General features: G+C 42.1%; 1 long non-coding RNA gene across 1 annotated transcript in view; it reads right to left on the bottom strand.

Moving 5' to 3' along the window:
* Nucleotides 1-1,438: 1,438 nt before the first annotated feature.
* LOC140631249 (uncharacterized) overlaps nt 1,439-20,136 on the bottom strand; it is a 92,482-nt gene continuing 73,784 nt past the window's right edge. The window contains exons 5-7 of the long non-coding RNA XR_012028877.1: nt 15,090-16,550; nt 14,052-14,165; nt 1,439-4,033 (exon numbers count right to left, since the gene is read on the bottom strand). This is a non-coding gene — a long non-coding RNA (uncharacterized lncRNA). The remainder of the gene's footprint in view (nt 4,034-14,051; nt 14,166-15,089; nt 16,551-20,136) is intronic.

Raw genomic sequence — 20,136 nt, 5'->3', positions numbered from 1 at the left:
ATGTCCAACCCCGGCCTTTCATTTCCCATGGAACCTGGCTGCCAAGTGGTATTCCATATATGCTCACGGTGTGCCCCCACATCTGTTCTCTTCCAGGAGCATTAACCAGCTTTAGGTCACAACTGCCCCTAGAAGTACATTTACTAAGTCCCCAATATATACCAAACATGCCTTCAAGCTAGGAATGCAAAGTCAAAAAAGACCTAGTATCAACAAGTACCACGACTAGCTTGTGATCTAATCCAGTCGACAGAGAGCTGAAAACTGTTGTATGCATGTGGAGGTCATGGTAGTGGAAGCAATTGCCAAGTTTCAGAGGTGACAGTATCAGGAAGGAGGCTCTAGAAACTAGAGATGGATTTATGTAGTTGCAACCATCATTTTGCCTACTTGTTGCTATTGATGTGGAGACTTGTACTTGGGATCCACTGGATCCCAACTCTTCAGCTCCATGGTAAGATCCATGGTTGTCAAGTTAGGAGATTTCATGTCTTTTTTTTTTTTTAATTCTGATATTTCTATCCTAGTCTCTATCTGGCTTAGCAATAGTGAACACAATTTAATCTTACTTTTTTTCCTCTTCCCCTTTTCAGCAGCCCCCCCCCCAAAAAAAACAAAATATTAAAAATGCTTCCCCTTGAATATTTCCCAACATACATATATTACATTGCATATGATGTGTTTTGCCTGTAGGATACATGTTCCAGGCCTCACTAGGAAAATATGTATGCAGTTGAAAATCATGTGTGTATATGTATGTGTACCTACGAATCCCAGAAGAGGGAAATTATTCAATGTTAAAAAAAGAATAAGCTATAATGAGATGATTTGATGGTCTTTTCAACTATGTTTTTTTGTACTTTGTATACTATCTCCTCCACTGATGTTTATCTTCCTTGCCTAACATATTGAGACTCTTTTCTAAAAAAAAGAGGGGGTTGGAAGAGGGGAGAAGAAGGAGAGGGAGGACCAGGATTCATCTCTGGCCTTGTCTCCTCTCTTGAGCCACGGTCCTTTTGCCCTGAAAGAGTAGCTGATACTTCCTCTTTCTATTCCTCATGGGCCAATCCCTGTGGTAAACCCTGAGTTACCATTCTTCCCCCATCTGTTTTTTTCTTACCAGGGTTCCTCACTGGTTCCGGGCTCAGGTAGCCACATGGGTCCAGGCAGACTGTGTCCCACCCAAACCCAGGGATAAATCTTGTTTCTTTAAACCAGGATTTCCCGAACTTTTTTTGTCTCAGGATCTATTTACATTCTTCAGAATAATTGTGTTCCTCGGGGAGTTTTGCTTATGTGTATTATATCTATTGATATTTACCATATTAAAATTTAAAATTGAGAAGTTTAAAGTACTTGTTTGTAAATTTGTCCTAAAAAATAATAAACCAAGCACATGCTAATGTAAATAACATATTTTTAATAAAAAATAACTACATGTGCCAAAGGAATTTGATGAGGCAAGTGGCATTCCTTTACACTTTTGTAAATCTCCTTAATGTATGGCTTAATAGAGGACAGCTGGATTTCCATCTCTGCTTCCACATTCCAATCTGTTGTGATATTTGTTTTGGTTGAAGCATATAAAGAAAATTTAGCCTTTAATTACACAGGTATGAAATTAGAAAGAGAGGAATATTTCCTTTACAGATCATTGCGGATATTCTTTGAGAGTCTAAAACTTGCAAGTGGTGATTTGTTAAAAATTTAGTTGCAATGTGGAATCTTAAACCAAGTGATGACCTTTTCATATTTTATTGCACTAGAGTCCATTGATTTATCTTGTTCTTTGAATGGATCATTTACCCATATATGATTTTTTTAACAGCATGCCTTGGTCATTTCGAAAAGATCAGTTCACTAAATTATGCAGATCTTCCAAATGTTGACTTATTTTACTACGTAATATCCAAAAAAACCCACGAAAATGCGTTTGTTAATGTCACCACTAATTTTATCCAGAAAGTTTTTAAGTGTTGGAAAGCTGATGGTAGCAGATACAGGTTTTCCATAACTCTGATTTTCATTCAAAAGCTCAAATTTTATCATTGGTAAAAAATAATGTCAATTGTTTTTCTTAAAGTGACTCACTTCATTCATTTTGGGGGAAGTTTCTGTCAAGTGGATAAGTGTGAATAACCATAGTTTGTCTTGCTGTTCTTTCAAGTAAAAATGATCATTGATCTTACTACTCAAATACTCACACAAGTGTTTTTGCCTCGAGACAACCATCATACTTCAGAATGTAACAGAAGTAGTTTATGTGTGATTCCGATCTTGTCACACAGAATAAAAAATAAGTATTTAAGGCCAAGTTTAATGAAATTAGTCATTTTTACTGTTTCATCAAGGACATTTTTAAGTGAAATTGGAAATTTTCTTTACAGTAAGCTTGCGGCAGTGGAGAACACAACAGCTACACAACAGTACATTTGGTGAATTTGTCTTCTTTTTTTTTTCTTTATAAAAGTTACTATAATACAATGGTACATAGTATTGAACTCACAAAAATAGGAACATACCCAACCAGTGAGGGGCTGCAGCCTCCCTGATCCCAGGAACTCCTGCTCCACCCCCAAAATGGGTTGCCATATCCAGAAATGTGGTGTGGTTCATTTTTCTTTCAATGCCTTCATTTTCCTTTGGTGACTTTGTCTTGATTGGTGCTAAGGTGCTACCATTGCTTTTGCACTATCAGTGCCAAATGATATGTACACAGTCAAAAAGACCAATAATTTCTTAGTATTATTACAAAATAGTTTGACTTTGCTGACCCCCTGAAAGGATGTTGGAGAGACCCTTGCATCCAAGACCTTAGATCTCCTGGTCTAAGCCGAGCATAGCAACTTCATTCTGCCTGGCCAAGTTATCATTTGAGTCATGGGCACACGAGGCAACTTTGACCTATTGTTGATGAGGGTAAGTACATTGAGAAACTTCCTGGAAGACCCAAATTCTTAAGAGGAAACAAAGATACAGATATTTTCTTTTCTGACTCTGGAAATTGGCATTGTCCATGGTTCTTGGAACTGTAGCAGCCATTTTCACAACTAAGAGGAAAAGGCCAAGAAAATCACAGAAATGTGGATCCTGGAGTTCTCGCAGAATTTGACCAGCAAATTAATCAATATGGGTATACCCTGTCTCCAGACTCTTTGCTCTGTGAGATAATAAATGTCTTCTTGGTCACTTTTTAATTGTATTTCCTTTTATTTGAGATGATCCTGCCCTTAACCTTGCAAAGTCTATAGTCCACCTGATTTAAATATCAATATTGTACTTCATGAAATCCAGTCTTTCCAGCTAGATTATAAACTTCTTGAGGGAAGAGATACTTTAGAACTGTCTTACTAGTGATGAACAAAGGCAGTAGAGAGGACAAAAGTGATCAGCTTAACTTCAAAGAATTTTTCTATAATTTGATGCCTTGATTATGCTCTGTGGTCTTGTTGCTAGAGTTTGGATGAATATCCTCCATTCTGTAAGACGCAGATTCTTCTCCTTATGAGTCCCTATCACTCATGCTATCTTTCACAAATCTTCTATTAGTTTTGCTAGTTTCATAAAATATTACTGTCTGACCTATCCTCTACATCTCCAATCCTCATGCTAAATAACCATCAAGGTTATTTAAAGCTACAATTACATTACAATGTACATTAAAAAGCTACAATAATAATACAAGTCCAGTTATGAAACATATATATAATGAATAGTAAAGGAGTAGATTGAATTAATTATAAACATATCTTCAAGACTTACACCTGGAAACCCACTTACCTTACTCATGATCATGGGCTTTGGCTTTCTTTTTTGAATATGCATGTGAGGTGAACCATATAATATAGATGAACTATATTTAGCCTCTGGAAATTTTCCACAGTTTCTCACTTCATGAATTGAATCTTGTCTGTAGCCAAGAGTTTCCATTCATCTCTACTCCCAACTAATTCTCCTAAATCGCAAGTCTGCCACTTAATGGTTGTGTGACTTGGGCAATTAACTTAGCTGCTCTGTGCCTCAGTTTCCTCACCTGTAAAATAAGGATAACAATAAGATCCATCCCACAGAATAGTCATAAAAATTAAATGAATTAATAAACATAATACACTTCAGAAAATGCCTGACACATCTTAATAGTGCAAAAAGAATTAGCTCTTATTACTATTTTTAACATCATCGTTACTTTGCCTAAATGTGCTGATTCTGCACCTTTTTATATAGGACTGTAATCTCCTCATTTCCCACATTCTGGCAAGTATAACAAAGCTATTAGCAGTAGCTATTTTATCCTGTTCTACCCTTGAAGCACATGGAAAAGTTACAGAAAAATAGCTTATACAATGTTTCAGGGAAGAAGAGGAGATCAATTTTATCTGGTAATTTCTAACATATCTATGTCCTTGTCCTATTTCTTTTCTTTCATTGGCCATATCTTCCTCTTTTGGGTTTTCTCATTTCTTCTTTATCCTCAATTTTCAAATGCTCCTCTACACGTATCTCCATATTTGAGCTCCACTCTATTTTGTGTTCTAAGAGCATTTAAGAGAAGAACAAATTTATCCCTGTCATTCTTATTGACTTTGTGGTCAGAGCTGGAATCTTGAGCGATTGATTTTTGTTTGTGTATAGTTCTGATATACTGCACCTCAGTAATTTTCCAGAAGGACAAAGGGCCTATGGCAGATGGTGGGTTTCCCTTGTCTAACCAAACACCTGCTCAGCATTCTTGTTCAAGAAGTTGACGATTCCCACAAGAACACTTTGGAAAACAAAAAAAATATGTCATCACTTCCTTTGACAAGGGGCTTGGTTGAAAATTTTACCCATGTAGACTCTTGAGAGAACCTAAGAGACAAGGGTCTAGAAAGAAAGATCAAAGGTTCTTGATTAATAAACATCTTAATGTCCAAACCCCTAGAGCCAATGATTACTCTCTTTCCGCCCAAAGATAGTAGCCATGAAAGGCTCTTCCCCTACTGTCACTCCTGAGGATCTTTTCTAAGTTTTACCTCCTTGGAACCTTCTAGTTTTTGTCACTTCTTTTCTATCCCCAGTATTTTGCCTGGTTATGTATTCTTGTTTACTTGTTCTCTTTCCAAACTCACTTTCCAAACTTTTCTTCATGTGGACATAATTTTTCCCCTTAATTTTTTGACTATTTCTAACCTTCCATCTGGGCTCCTCTGGGTCTTAGGACAATTAAAAGCATCAAGGAAACTCGGGGTAGGGTTATCATATAATTTATCATCTAAATCAGAATACTTTTGACAGTAAAAGGAGGTACTATCAATAATTAACCTTGGATGTGGATGGAAACTGAGACTGTCCTGGGCAAACAAGAAGACAACCCTCTTACATGGAGATGAACACTACTATTTCCAGGGCGAACTGATAATATAATGCAAGCTTTCTGAAATTGGTCTTTCTTGGTCCAATGTTGACTTTGAACTAGTATTTTGTGCAGTTAAATAAAGTGTGCATTCAAGCCATTAGCGGTGGTCAATGTAATTATGCTGATAAGTGCCCTATCTTGAGTCTATTTATCTATAATAAACTTTCTGCCTCCAGGTAGCATACGATTGAGCAAGAATACTCTTTCTACTCTCTCATTTCCATTCTGGAGAAGGATCAACAGGTGAAATCAGTGACTTCTCTTGGGAAGAGGAAGAAGGAAGAAAGGGAGGTAAAAACAATAATCCTGAAATTCCAAAATCAGTCCTCCTGCTTGATAGACCTAAACATAATTTTACTCCTTTACTTCATCTCTTTCTTCTCATAAAAGTCATTATTGCCCAGCTACTGATTCCATTTTTAACATAGGAATGCAACTGGAGGTTGGAGGCTTATGCCAGAAATAGACTTACATGGAGACACAGTAGACCACATGAGGTCAGCAAAGAATTAATTTGGGATCAACTCTTTAAGGATAGAGCAGTTTTGTGAGCTTCTCATGGAAGCCTTACAAGTGCTCGGATGGCCAGAGGGTGAGAGGTAGAAAGGGATATGTGTAGACCAAAACAGACCCAAGGCTAGGAACTAGATGGGATGGACTTAGGAAGGAGTTGAATAGGAAGATGGCAAGACAAAAACTGAGCAGGAGCAGAGGCCTTTTTGGAATATCCTTACGGTCAGCAAAGCAGGTTTTCATGTCAATGCAAGAGAGAGAGGCCAAAACGTCAAGTCTGGAGGGAAGAGCCACAAATGAGCCTGACTGAGAAAGAGAGGTGAGTGTCACCAGTTTCTACCATCACAAAAGCCTTTAATGCAACGTACCCTGAATATTAAAAGGGAAGTTCCCCATGGAGCAAAGTTCTACATAGACCCTAAAAATACTTATAAGAAAACACCAAAATCTGGACGCCTGGGTGGCTCAGCAGTTAAGCATCTGCCTTCTGGTTCAGGGCATGATCCTGGAGTCCCGGGATTGAGTCCCACATCGGACTCCCTGCATGGAGCCTGCTTCTCCCTCTGCCTGTGTCTCTGCCTCTCTCTCTCTCTGTGTGTCTCTCATGAATAAATAAATAAAATCTTAAAAAAAAAAAGAAAACATTAAAATCACATCTAAGTCTCCCAGCCCCCCAAACTGTGATACTTTAGAATCAAGGCCTTAGTGTGCCTATACAACTCAAAATATCTAGAAAATAGAGTGACCACTCCTGCCCGTATGTGATTTACTATCCAGCATTAGGTGCTCAACGCAGCCAGGGCTCAAGGAACGAAGGGAAAGAAAGCTGCTCTGGCTTTCATTCTGCGGAAGTCCCTAGCCTCCTCACCACTTGATTTGGCCTCTTTAAGTGCTTGAACCCAGATGTCAATGTTTGCCCTCTGAATCTTGGTATTTAGGCCCCATGGAAAATTATTACTCGTGAATGGCTAACAATACACCTGGCAAACTGCAAACATGGCCGAGATCCTTCTGTTGGCTCCTCACATTTAAAGAGCTTTATTTTTCCTCAAGTACTGTCTGAGATGTCTCTGTGGATTGGTGTTTATATGCAGCAAGTGCTGCAGTTAGTTAATAATGTCAAGATCGTTGAGCCTCCCTAATGAAAGAGATACACAACATCAACTGTCATTTTAAACAAACATGCAATCAGGATAGCAGTGCTGGAAATATGATCTGCCTAATTTCATGGAGATGATGCAGGAACCAGGCTGCTTTCATAGTGTTTCCTCCGGCGAGCTCCATTTCACAGGATTTCAGGGGGGGAAACGGTGGATTTTCACAAGAACCGCAAAATTGTCAGTTCTGTGAAAAAGAAACTGCTTTAGCAGCTGGAATTCAGGAGGACAAATAGGTGCACTGATTATATCTTCATTGTTCACCAGAGCCACAGCACTCAGCAAGTTGTAATTACGCTGTGAAGAGCTCAGTTCTGATAGTCAAGTCTTCCCCCATGTGAATATAAACAGTATTATTCTATTTGTTATCAAAGGCTTGCAGCCTATCCTGCAGCACACACAGACTTACACACACACACACACACACACACACACACACCATATGCAAACCTATAGAATCAAGCTCTGGCCCATTTTGTCCAAACATAGGAGAGCACTGGACATTAGCATTCTGTCCAATTAGGTTTCAGCACAGATGTGACTGCACTCAGCCGACTTATTGGCCAAGGGTCACACGGAGGGAGTAAAAGGAATAAGGTATAAAATAGAAATATGGATGTTAGTTAGGGACTTGGGTTATGCAAAACGATCGGAAAACTAAAGAGAACACAGTTTGGAGACACCATTGACTAAGGTTTACATAATGTCTATTAGCCACCTCTGAACAGCTTTCTGACAGCCATCCAGTAAATGGCACATTCCTGCTGATTTCATTTGTCCCTGATATGCCTCCACACACAAATCTGCAAGAGTTATTAAGCATTTCATTGGCCATTGACCCTTGATTTCAACTTCCCCTCTGATTCCCAGAATCTTACTCCTTCGAGTATCAGGAAAAAGGCATTTCTGCCTTCTGGTACTTCTGCTCCCCTCTCCATTTTGTGGTGTAAATAGATAAATATTACCAGCCTTATCCACTTATCTGACCTAGGGAATCTATCTTGGGATATTACAAAACCTTATGAAATTATAGAATTGCTGGGTTAAATCCCCAGAAGAGTCTCAGGGCTCAGCTTGGAGGGAGAGAGCAGTGACAGAAATATGTTCTTTTCTCAAGATGACATTCCCTCCATCTATGGGTTGTGGTGATTTGTGCATCAAACACCAGCCAATAAATCAAACGTGCCTTGCTGATCTCATATTTCTTTCTCCTTCTTCTCATTCAAAGACCTAACTCCTATTGGAAGAAAACAGGAGAACAAAATGGAAAAAGTTATAGACTGGGCACTTTTAGGCCCTATTTTAATTTATATTAATAGTTGTATCTAACACATGATAAATTAGAACCTTGTAATTTTGAAACCCTACCATAAAAGAGGGTGGCTTCAATGTAAACTATAGGGACAAGAGAGACTCTACAAGAGAAATCACCATTGGTGTTCAGCCACTGAAGTTATAGATTCAGCATAAAGCAGAGGCCACAAGAGGTTGGAGGACATAGGAGAAAAAGGCTTTTTATCTTTTGTAAAGGTGCTGGGTCTTTACTATTTAGAAAGTGTGCAAGTGAGAATTTTTGTAATATTAATGGCTGGATAGCAATAAAGATAAAATATTGAGAAGGGATAAACAAATTGGAACTGGTTAGCATACATCACCGCTACTACCCACTCCCATCTGTGAAGAGAAGACTGAGCTTTAAAAGAAAAGGGAATGAGAAGATGAACCCAAGATGGAAGATTTGGGTTTAGTAAAGGCATTTATAGCCCATTAGGACAACTGGAGAAGAATGATATGTATATCTTAGGACCAAGGGCAACTGTGGAAGAAAAAAAATATGCTGAGGTCATAGCTAGTAACGTAACAAATGACCCAGTAAAGGAAGGAGTTGCTAAGTATGCAGTAAAGAGCAGTGGATAAACAATTAGAAGCCACGAGCCCTGGCTGTGTGTCTGTTGGTAAGTTATCCAGTGCTATTCAGTATTATCCTGAAAATTACAATGCATTTTCACCTTGAGAAGATTGAAGAAGAGGAGAAGATGGGATTATAGTCCAATGTCCCTCACAGCTCTGAAACCTGTAACTGGACTGTGTAGTACTTATTCTGTAATCATGCAACCTGAGCAAAAGGCAAATAGATGTCCAAATAAGGTTGAAAATGGGAGGAAAGCTAAGGCCATAGATTGTGCTGATAGTGGAGCAAGGAGGAAAGAAAAGTATAGGGACAAAAGAAAAATGAAGGCAGTCCACATTTAAGAAGGACCACTGAGCTCTGTCAAATTTGAATCAGCACTTGCTTTGGCAGCTAGGTGATGAAGCATACCTAGGTCTCTGGTGATGTGACGGTATAGGAAAGATCTAATACCCTCAACCTCATTGCTCAAGTCTCTAAATTCTTTTCATAACGTTTATAATTTTTATAAAAGGATTTAAGTACATATATTCTTATGAGATAAATGCCTAACCCTTTCCCCTGAGTCTTGACAAAAAAGAGAGAGAAACAAAGGATGCAGTGATGGAGACCAGAATCCCAGATAGGGTGGAACTGGAACCCTTGGTTGACTCTAAAACAAGTCCCCTCTCAGAAAGCCAATTTCATTTAAGACTCTGCTCTGTCTTCTTTCCCACAAAAAGTCTCCTCCCCCATCTTACCAACGAATTTCAACCAATCTTCAAATAATCAATATATCTGAGCCACAGCCCTGAGTATAACACTGTGCCAGGGCAGTGGGCTGGGCTGAGGTGGAGGGTGGAGGCACAAAAATGAGGACAAAAACAAGAAATGTGCCTTCACCTAGCTTTGTGATCCTACTGGAAGAAGATGCAGATATAAAAGAACCATATTTCCTATTACGGTTGCTATCAAGACATTGATCATTTTTGCTATTCAATTCTCCAATCTGAAAACCAAAGACAAGAGCCCTCCCTACCTCACAGATTAAACATCCCAGGGTAGCTAAGAGCAGAAGAGGTGATGGGATGAGAAGCATATTGTAGATTCTAAGTATCAGGTTGGAAGCTCTTTTGAATAAGTAGACAAGTGCGAAATACAAAGAGAAAATGAGTTACCACTCTTACAATAATGATAGACATCTAATAATAACCACAAGGTCCAGTACGTCTCAGAATTAGGGTGAGTTGCACTCAGGGCCAGCTTCATGCTGCGAGCCTGTGCGCTTGAACACAGCCTCATGCTCAGAGGGACCTTGTGCATGGTTTAATGCTTCCCTGTCCTTTGAAATTGTTCACTTTTGAACAAGGGGCCCTACATTTCCATTTGGCACTGGGTTCTGCAAATTATGTTGCCACTTCTGCCTGGACTCAAGGGCAAGGATTACAAAAATCAGTCAGAACAAGGCATTTGACATCCTAACCCAAGGCTGAAATATCCTTTCCATTTCTTTAAGTATTTGGGTTCTTTGTTTATTTCACTTTTCTGGCTGTTTTAATCATCTTTCTTTATTCTACATTTCCTCACCTTTAAAATCTCTATAACCTTCTTCATAGAGATCTAATTTTCCTACCTATTAAGTGATGTGTGTGTGTGTGTGTGTGTGTGTGTGTGTGTGTATAGAGTTTCTGAGGTATAGATGCTCAACGGTGTATAGATCTGCAAAAAATCTGAAAATACTGTGAGTTCACTTTTGAGTCTAAAATGGACAGGGGCTGTGATGTATACAATTGGCAGCGTTGCCACCAGCAACAAAAGGAAAGTCAAAGAGGAGATGAATTCTTTAAAAAAATATATATCAAAAGGTACCTATAAGACCTCTTCTGTCAAGGACATTATGAGGTATGAGTTGTTAAAGCAGAAAATTGAATAATTACAATATTGAACAGAAAAATCATCTATAAAAACACTCTTGAAAGAGGTAGAATAGGGAAGTGGCCAAGAATGTGACTTTTGTGTCAGACAACTGGGTTCAAATATAAGCTCTGTAATTTTTCTATGGATGTGACCTTGGGCAAATTTCTTAACTTGTGTTAGTTTGCTATCACAGCAAATAAACTCCTACAAAGCTAGCAACTAAAAACAATACGTATTCATTAACTTACAGTCCCTGTGTGTTAGGAGTCCCCACATGGCTTAATAAGGTCCTCTGTTCAGGAACTCATGAGATTGCAATCCAAATGTCAGCCACCCTACATCCTTATCTGGAGGCTCATCTAAGGAAACTCCAATTCCAAGCTCATTCAGCTTGTTGGCAGGGTCCATTTCCCTGTAGACATATGACCTAGGGCCTCCACCTCTCACTGGCTATTGGCTAAGGACTAGTCATCTTTAGGTCCAAGGGGTCACAAGTGGCTCACTGCCATGTGGCTGCCTCCCATAGGGGAGTCACGGCTGTTTGTTTCTTCAAGACCAGCAGCGGGCTCTCTGTCACTCCACCTGCTATGGTGAGTTGTACATAACGTAACAACATCAAAAGGAGTGACGTCCCATCACCTTTGCCATATCCCGTTGGCTAGAAGCATTCCCACCAACACTTAAGAGGGGGAGAGATTAACACCAGGGGATGCACATCACATCATAGGGTCTTCTTAACATTTTTCCGACCCCACCATCTAGCTTTTTAATTACAATTTGGACATAAAATAATGTATAAAATCACTTTGGAAAGAGGTAGAGTGGAAGAGTGTTTAAGAACGTAGACTGTTAAGTCAGACATCTGGAATTCAAATCCTAGCTCTTCAATGTCACTGAGGGTGTGAGCTTGGGCAAGGGGGCAAGGTTTCACTTTCTTCTCCTACAAACAGGGAATCGTAATGATAATTACCTCATGGGTAGATGGGAGGATTAAATGAGATAATGCTTGTAAATTATTTAAGACAGTGCCTGACACTTAATGAATGCTCAATACTTGTCAACTTAATAAACACGCTCCTCCTTGCAGCCAACCTAGAACAGAGTCTAGCCCAGTCTGAGTTGTTTAAACTATCATGACTTGGCAAATTAGAGGTAGAGCCATAACAAAACCCCAAAGGCAGAGTTTAAGCTATCACCAATATAAGCCTGTTGTGCCTGCTGACCCTGATTCGGCCTCTCCAAGCTGTCCTTTCCCTTGCCCAATCAGCATGCCCAGGGGTGGGGATGGAGGGGCACGTTTCCTTTGGAGTGGGCTGGGGATGGCCAGTGCGGCAGAATGAGCAGCACAGCACGGGAAGGTGGCTTTCCTCCAGGGATGAGTAGATGCTTAGACTTGGAGGCTAATTTGAGAGAGGAGGTGCAGGGACAGCGAGGCTCTGCAAGAGTTGAGGGTGTGTGGGTGGAGCACAACGGAGACAGGGAGACGAGGGCAGCAGAAGATCTGGGTGTGCTGAAGTGACCTTGTCTCTCTGCAGCAAGCTCAGACAGCAGAGGAGGTGATGACTTGCAGTTCCACTATCAGTGCCGCATGAGTCACTCGCCATATGGCTGGCCTCGTCTCTCTCCATATTTCCCACATCAGTTTAAATGAAACCACTGCACACATGTGTAGGTACACGTACGTGCCCGGACAGCTACGAGCGCAGCGGGTCAGCGCTTGCTCTGAGGAGCGAGACCCCTCTCCCAGGAATTAGGCATAAATTTGGCCCTTGGTGTGATGACTCGGCATTTTTACAAAATATCGCTTGTCAGTGCAAGGATCTTAGCAGGTGTTAAGGAGATGACTTAAAAGATCACCTTTCTTTGAAGTAGAAATTAATCTCTTGGATTGATGGAGACCCTGAGAAAAAGGAGATGGATGGTAGGAGAAAAGGGACACAGGCATGACTCCAGCACGAAGGAAACAATTGCTTGTATACATTTGCAAGCACCTCACCAGTAACCAAAATGCCTTTCCATGTATTCTCTGCAGTCCTCACCAGAACAAAGACAATATTATCTGCATTTGTATAAAAAAATGAGTCTCTAGGACATGAAATGAGTAGCAGAGAAGAATTCTAGAATGCAGGTCTTGAATGTCTAATTCAGTGTTCTTTCCTCTGCAGACTGGGGAAGGGGCCCAGAACGGCCTTCTCCAGCACCCTGACATCCGTGTAGAGGTTCCTAGTTAAACTTTAATTGAGCAAGTTCTGCCCAGGCACTGCCAAAATACAGATACATTACACGAGACTCCCTGAAACTGTTTTCTTATCTATAAATTGGGGTAATAATACCATTCGCCTAATTGCTTTGTTTGAGGATTGAATCGGTAAGTAATTATAAAGTGTGTAAGAAAGTGAGCGAAATGTTAAATTAAGTGTTAGCCGCTGGTCTTGGCCTCATCTTTTGGCCTTCCCATTTCAAATAAAAATACTTCTTCAGAGAGGCATTAAGACTAACTTGCTGCATGGAGGAAGGAGGAAAGAGCGGAGGTGGCCGAGCACCCAGAAGGGGAGGCCCAACGCCCAGGGAAAGGAAGGTGACCAGGTTCCCCAGGGTCACCAGGTTGACGGCCCCAACCTTGGAGCAGCTAATCCAGCCTGAATCTGAGTTACTAAACTGCCGAGGAGGGTCCTTCTCCATTTCGGTATCACTTCCTGATTCATGACCATAAAATACTACCTTTCATGCGGGACACGAAACAGTTTTATCCTTTGTGACACTCCGTTTCCTCGCTCTTACTGGTGAGCTGGTCCCTCTGCTTGGGAGGGCCGGGGGGGCCCCCGATTGTCATGTCGCTGAGATCTGTGACGCATCGACTCCCACTGGACTGATTTCAAGCTGCCTCGGGTTTGACAACCAGATTTCCCCGCCTTCCTTCTCCTCTCCGTAAGAGAATTTAGCACCACCGCGAAGTCCATTCAGCCCCCCTGACTGTGGGTTCTTAAATCAGCTCCCCAAATCCTCCTACCAGCAGCACATCCCACCATCTCTGTACACTGGGGCCTCGTAGCGCAGGGGCGAGGAGTAAGAAATCGGGGCAAAGGAAACAAGCAAGAGAACCTAGGAGCTGAGATCTCTAAGTTTTATTCCAAACCATCATATCAATAAGTGGTTTGAACTGAAGAAAAGCCAAGTTCACCTGGTCTTGGTGGCTTATTTTCTCCATTCATCAGGCAGTGACAACAGCGACCTCAGTCACGGGGAGGCAGGAGCTTCATTAGCTTGTGGCTTTTAAAGACTCAGACACAAAAGGCTGTGTAATAGGAGTGCAAAGTCTCATTATTAGGTAATAATTCGCATCTGGCTGATTCAAATTGCAGATCTCTTTGTATCTAACCTTCTTCCAATTACGTTGCTTCATTTTTTTTCTGGATATTTTTTAAAGTCACTTTGAAGTGTCATAATTACTGTTTCAATAAAACCTCACATAGGATGATGGAGTCTACACTGGATGAAGAAAGCAGGAGAAACCGTGCTCTCCCCACCCCTCTGCCCCACCCCCCCAAAATTAAAATCTCATCCTTGTTTTACAAGCAGTGAAATCAGTGCCTTATTTGGAGGGTGTTCACTCAAGGGGAGAAACTTTTTTATGTGGAAGTGATCACTGTACACTTGCCAGATAGTTAATTACATTAGGTTGTTCTGCCCACGATTGCAAATCAACTTCATGCAGCAGGGACTTGTGGTCAAGATAATAGCAAAAGATAATGCAGTAAAACAACTGTGAAAAGAAAATGGTGCAAAGCATAAATGTTGAAAATTGCTGTTTGTTTTTATATATATGTATTTAGGAGGGTGGCAACATGCTCTTTGCTGTTATCACAAGCATTAAAGTTTAATAGACCATCCGTGAGTTATTTACTGCTCAGAAACACCTGCTCCGCGAGATAAAGTAGCAGCTATCTTTCTAGTTTTAAAATTGACATTCAGCCAGTTATATTTCTGGTCTCTCTCATCACTTAGATGGCTGTTGACTTTTCGTAAATGTCAAAGGAGATTTTCAACTTAATTTTATTCCTCATGCTGGTTCCTTCCTTGGGCTCTCCAGAGGCCCCGCTTGTCTGCGGCCTCCAAGTCAGCTCCAAGAAAGGGTTGCTGAAAGGAAATCTCTCATTGGAGAAAAGCGAATGCATTTACAACTGTCTTTTGCACACATTGTAAAGAAAAAGGGACTCACCGAACCCCATCCATGATTACTCCTGCTGGGTCTTCCTACTGTGTTCACGAGGATGAAGGCTGCAGTAAGCAAGCAAGGTATCCACACGCGTGTCTGGAGGATCACAGGTTAGGCTCGGTGTCCCTGTGCAGATAGATGGCCTCCCTTTTCTCAGGGCCTGTCTCGTTTCTGGAGACATCTCTTTTCTCTGCGTGTTTTCTCCATTCTCTGTCAGCTGGCCCATGTGTTCCTTACTCCACAGTCCAAACTCCAGAAGATCAAGTCCGATTAGCTTAGCACTCTTCACGCCTAGACCAAGTTCTTTACCTCAAACCACTTCACAGAAACACCACCAGACTGTGGCCAGACCACTCGTGGGAGGGACCACATCCAATCAATCAGTGCTCACTTCTGTGCAAAAACTACTCAGCTAAACTGCCCGAGGCCGTGGCCCCAGGTTGACCGTGTCACCCCAAAGGAGACGTCAGGTGTTTCGTCCACACTGACTGACCGGGGCTGTCTACAACGTGCTGGGTTCTAAGGCAGCAGGTGCTGACACAGTGAGGAGTTCCCGGAAGTATCAAGCTCAAGAAGAAATTGAGCCAGGAACCTGGAGCAGTAGAATGTGGCTGCTGGACTTAGTTCAAATCCTGGCTCTACCGTCCATCTCCACATGACCTTGGGCGAGGGATGTAACCTCTTTGTGCCTAACACCCTCGTACGTAAAATGGGGTTTCTAACATTACCTACCTCATAATGTAGTCATGAGGATGAAATGAGGTGACACGTACAAAATGCTGAGCCCGGCGTCTCCCCGTGATAAGTGCTTAGTATCCGATTGGTTGTGCTCAGCTGTTCATTTGATATTTTTGTCTGTGGGTATGTGTCTGTGTTTATCTCAGGTACACAGAATTGGAATTAATGATAATCCTTGGTCTATGACACACTCCCCTCATTTGCCTATGCAGGGCTGTCCTTTATTTTATGCACTCATTTGTAATATGATCAACGTCCAATAACCCATCAGCCTGTAAGCCTCTTCCAACTCAGCTCCCTCTCGCTCCCCTAGAGATAACCACCATCCTGAATGATGTGTGAATCATTGCCCAGCACTGTTTGTATTATTCTTATGAAAACACATATACTTGGGATGCGTGGGTGGCTCAGCGGTTGGGCATCAGCCTTTGGCTCAGGGCATGATCCTGGGGACCCGGGATCGAGTCCTGCATCGGGCTCCCTGCATGGAGCCTGCTTCTCCCTCTGCCTGTGCCTCTGCCTCTCTCTGTGTGTCTCTCATGAATGAATACATAAAATATTTTTAAAAAAAGACATATACTTAACATATTTAGTTTCAGTTGTTAAGCTCTATAAAAAAACGGGGTCTCATGAGACTTGCTTTTTGTCCCTTAAAGTTGCGGTAGAGAGAACGGTTTGTGTCCTCATGTAGATCTTTTCTCTTCATTTGTACTCCTGTGTAATATCCTGTTGTGAGACAAATTATTTAAAGACTCAGTAAATATTAGCTGTTATTTTCAGCTGTTAGCCGGTGCTAGCCACCTTTCCTTACCCTTCTCCCGGTTCCTGACCATCCTCTGCTAACTCCTAACTTCAACCTTGGGCATCATGGTGCTCCGTCTAGATCTGCGCTTCTGACCAGGAGTAGACCAAGGTGGACATGGACTGCGCTCACCGGTCTCCTTCCTCCCTTCCTCAGGACTCCGCATCCCTAAATCATACCCTGCTGTTTGGTCTGCTCCATCCTCTAAGGAGAGAAGAGGCCTAGACAAGTACCTGGTAGGAACAGTTGAATTGATTGTTGCCTTTTAATTTTTTCAGTGGGAGCAGGAAGAGCTTTTATTGACAAGGCTGTTATGCAAATGCGAATCTATCACAGGGCAGTATTGGCATCCTTATTATCTGGCACTTCTGCAATCCTGCCCTGCTTCAGCTCCCTCCCCCACCACCTTCCTTGATCCTGCCACTGACGGTTCTAGTGGAAAAGCTGCAGACTACAGTGCTGCATGGCGCCATAGATAGGTAGGAAACAGCTGGAAGATGCTTCCCATGTGTTGTCTGAATACAGAAATGGCAAATAAAGCAAGAGCTGTAGGTCCCAGCTGCATTTTCTTTCCAGTGACTGCTGTGGGCCCCGTAGAAAACTCATGAAGTGACCCTTATCAGTTTTGGCCAAGCTCCCTCCTAGGCAATTACTGTAGCAAAGCTCAGACACTGAATTCTGATTGATTCTGGAAGATTAAGCAAGAAAACGAAGGCACCATAATATTGTAGCCAGAAAGGTAACCTGGCTTTAAACTCATGCACTGATTCAGAAGAAAGAGGCAAGCTGCCAACATTTCATGCCAGGTTTTCTAAGTTACATCACATTTTCTTAACGCTGATTTTGACCTCCCCTCCCCCAAATAGATACCCACACTTCTGGTTAAAGACTAGATGAAAGAGGTAGTTTCACATGCCTCCCTCCCAACAGATTGATCACATTTTTCTCCCATGTTCTCCCTCTGTGAGAGGCAGGACAGGAGGAGGGAGGACGGGGGAGTAGTGTAATTGAACGTCTATTGAAGAATTTCTCTGTAAACTGTAACATAGCCCATCACTGGTGGGGGTGCCACATTTGGAAGTTTTCTTTCATTAATTCCACTAACGGTTTCAATATTTGTATGTTTGATTGTTTGTAAACTCTGGCAGAGAGACTCATAATCGGCATCCCCTGTGATGAGTATTGAGCTGGAATCTGAACAAAGGGCTATGTTTATCATGGTGAGAGAAGCCATTTTTCTTTTTTTCAAAGATTTATTTATTTATTTGGTGGGAGGTGGGGAAGAGCCTTTGAGCAGAGGGAGGGACAGTGGGAGAGGGAGAGGGGGAGAGTCTCCAGCAGACTCCATGCTGAGTTCAGAGCCCCATGTGGGGCTTGATCCCACAACCCTGAGATCATGACCTTAGCCATAATCAAAAGGGAGATGCTTAAAAAAAAAAAAAAAAGGTTGGGGGGAGATGCTTAACTGACTGAGCCACCCAGTCGCCCTGAGAAGTCATTCTTCTATGGTGAGGCGGTGAGAACCCAAACCACCTACCCCCACACAGCTCATACTCATATGACTTGAGTATTCTGCTGTCCTCACCATTCCAGGAAACCTTCACCCAGAAAGATAAATTTGCAAATAACTGAACGTTCTTGAACATCTATTTTAAATTGACAGCTTTTCAATAGGTAGCATCAAACTGATTGTTTATGATCCACATCATTTCCCATTCTGTTCTCAAAACCCTTACCTTCTTGGGTCCACCAATCATAAACTCTTACATCAGGATGTTTATCCAATTCTAATCAAGCTTCTGTTTTTAAAGTCTACCTTAAACGAGACTTTAAAACCCTGTAAGTATCCTGGCTTTGCCCTACACCCTGAAACTCTACAAGAATCCTCAACAGAGTGTCCTTCCTTACCACTGGAAGCAACAAACTCAGCTCTGTCTTTCCAACAGGCTATTTTGTGCTGACATTTGACAATGAAGAAGAACAAAAAGAGAGGTGACAACTGGGTGTTGTAAAATGATTGGGACTCAACCAGCTATTAAAAACAGAGAAGAATCTTCCAAGAGGGGAGAACAGCTGAGCAAAGACAGGCAGGCTTACAAGGGTATGAGTCCCAGGTCATTCTGGGGCTTAAACTGCATTGTGTCTGAGGGAACATATTAACCTTCTCCGGTACAAAATGACAGCATCTTAGAAGCTCCTCCTTCCCATGACTGAGGAGTTCTAGCCTGCAGGGGTATCCTGTCAGCGTCTTTAGGAATAAAGAGCAGCTCCAAGATGCCCAGAGGAGACCTGCCTCACCTCCAAGCTGTAGCTCCCTCACCTCCCAGGCTATCTCCATCATATTAATTGTCCAGTTTTCTTTAGTTTCCACTTCACTGCTATCCAGAAGGTCATCCCAGTTTCACATGGACTAACTCCAAATCTACTGCATGTACACACCATTGAGCCAGGCATTCTGTTTTCATGACCAGCCCCACCATCATCAGCATCACCATCACCTTCACCACCATCATCCCCACCACCATCATCCCCACCACCATCATCCCCCCCATCATCACCACCATCTTCACCACTATCATCATCACCACCATCATCATCACCACCATCATCCCCACCATCACCAGCATCACCACCATCATCCCCACCACCATCATCCCCCCCATCATCACCACCATCTTCACCACTATCATCATCACCACCATCATCATCACCACCATCATCCCCACCATCACCAGCATCACCACCATCATCCCCACCACCATCATCACCACCATCAGCAGCAGCATAACCATCATCACCACCATCATCACCATCATCACCACCACCACCATCATCACTGCACCATTTTCATCACCATCATCAGCATCAGAATCTAGATGAGGCAAGCAGATCAGTAGAATTCACTAGAGTCCCACACTTTTAGCCCTCCATAGCCAGTGATTTCTTATTTCTCAGTGTGCCCTCCTTCTCTGAGGTTTTCATAAAGCCACTAACTGCCTCTTCAGGGGAATGTCTTCTTCCCAGAAGCCTCAGAGGCCTGCATATGGGGAACAGAGATTTTATAGATTGGACCCCAGAGCCTGATAGCCCGGGCTCTGGTTAATATGGCTTTTAGACCAGAGTGGCCTGGCCTGTGCCTTCCCACAAAGGAAGCAGTTTCGGGGACTGGTCCAGGCTGTATCCTCTACACCTGAAAAGAAGCCATGATGTGAATACCCACACTTGCAAGCCACTTTTCCCTTATAACAGCTTCCCTTCAGTTTCCCGCAAACAATGTGCACCTTCCCTGGTAAGGAAGCTGAACTACACATATGGGAATATTTGAACTTCTTAAGCCCAGAGAAGGCCAGTGGGCGGGGGGGAGAACCAGGACTTTGTAGGCAGACAAATCTTCCAATCCGCATTCTAACCCTGTGTGACCTCAGATGGGTTCCTTAAACTTGCTTAAGTTTACCAAATGTTAAAAGGGAAAAAATAATCCTGATACAACAAGGCAGCAGGGTTGCTAAA

This window comes from Canis lupus, chromosome 3 (assembly GCF_048164855.1).
Source record: "Canis lupus baileyi chromosome 3, mCanLup2.hap1, whole genome shotgun sequence".
Taxonomy (NCBI): Eukaryota; Metazoa; Chordata; class Mammalia; order Carnivora; family Canidae; genus Canis; species Canis lupus.
The sequence above is the reverse complement of the archived record's forward strand: the minus strand, read 5'-3'. Positions and strand labels throughout refer to the sequence as shown.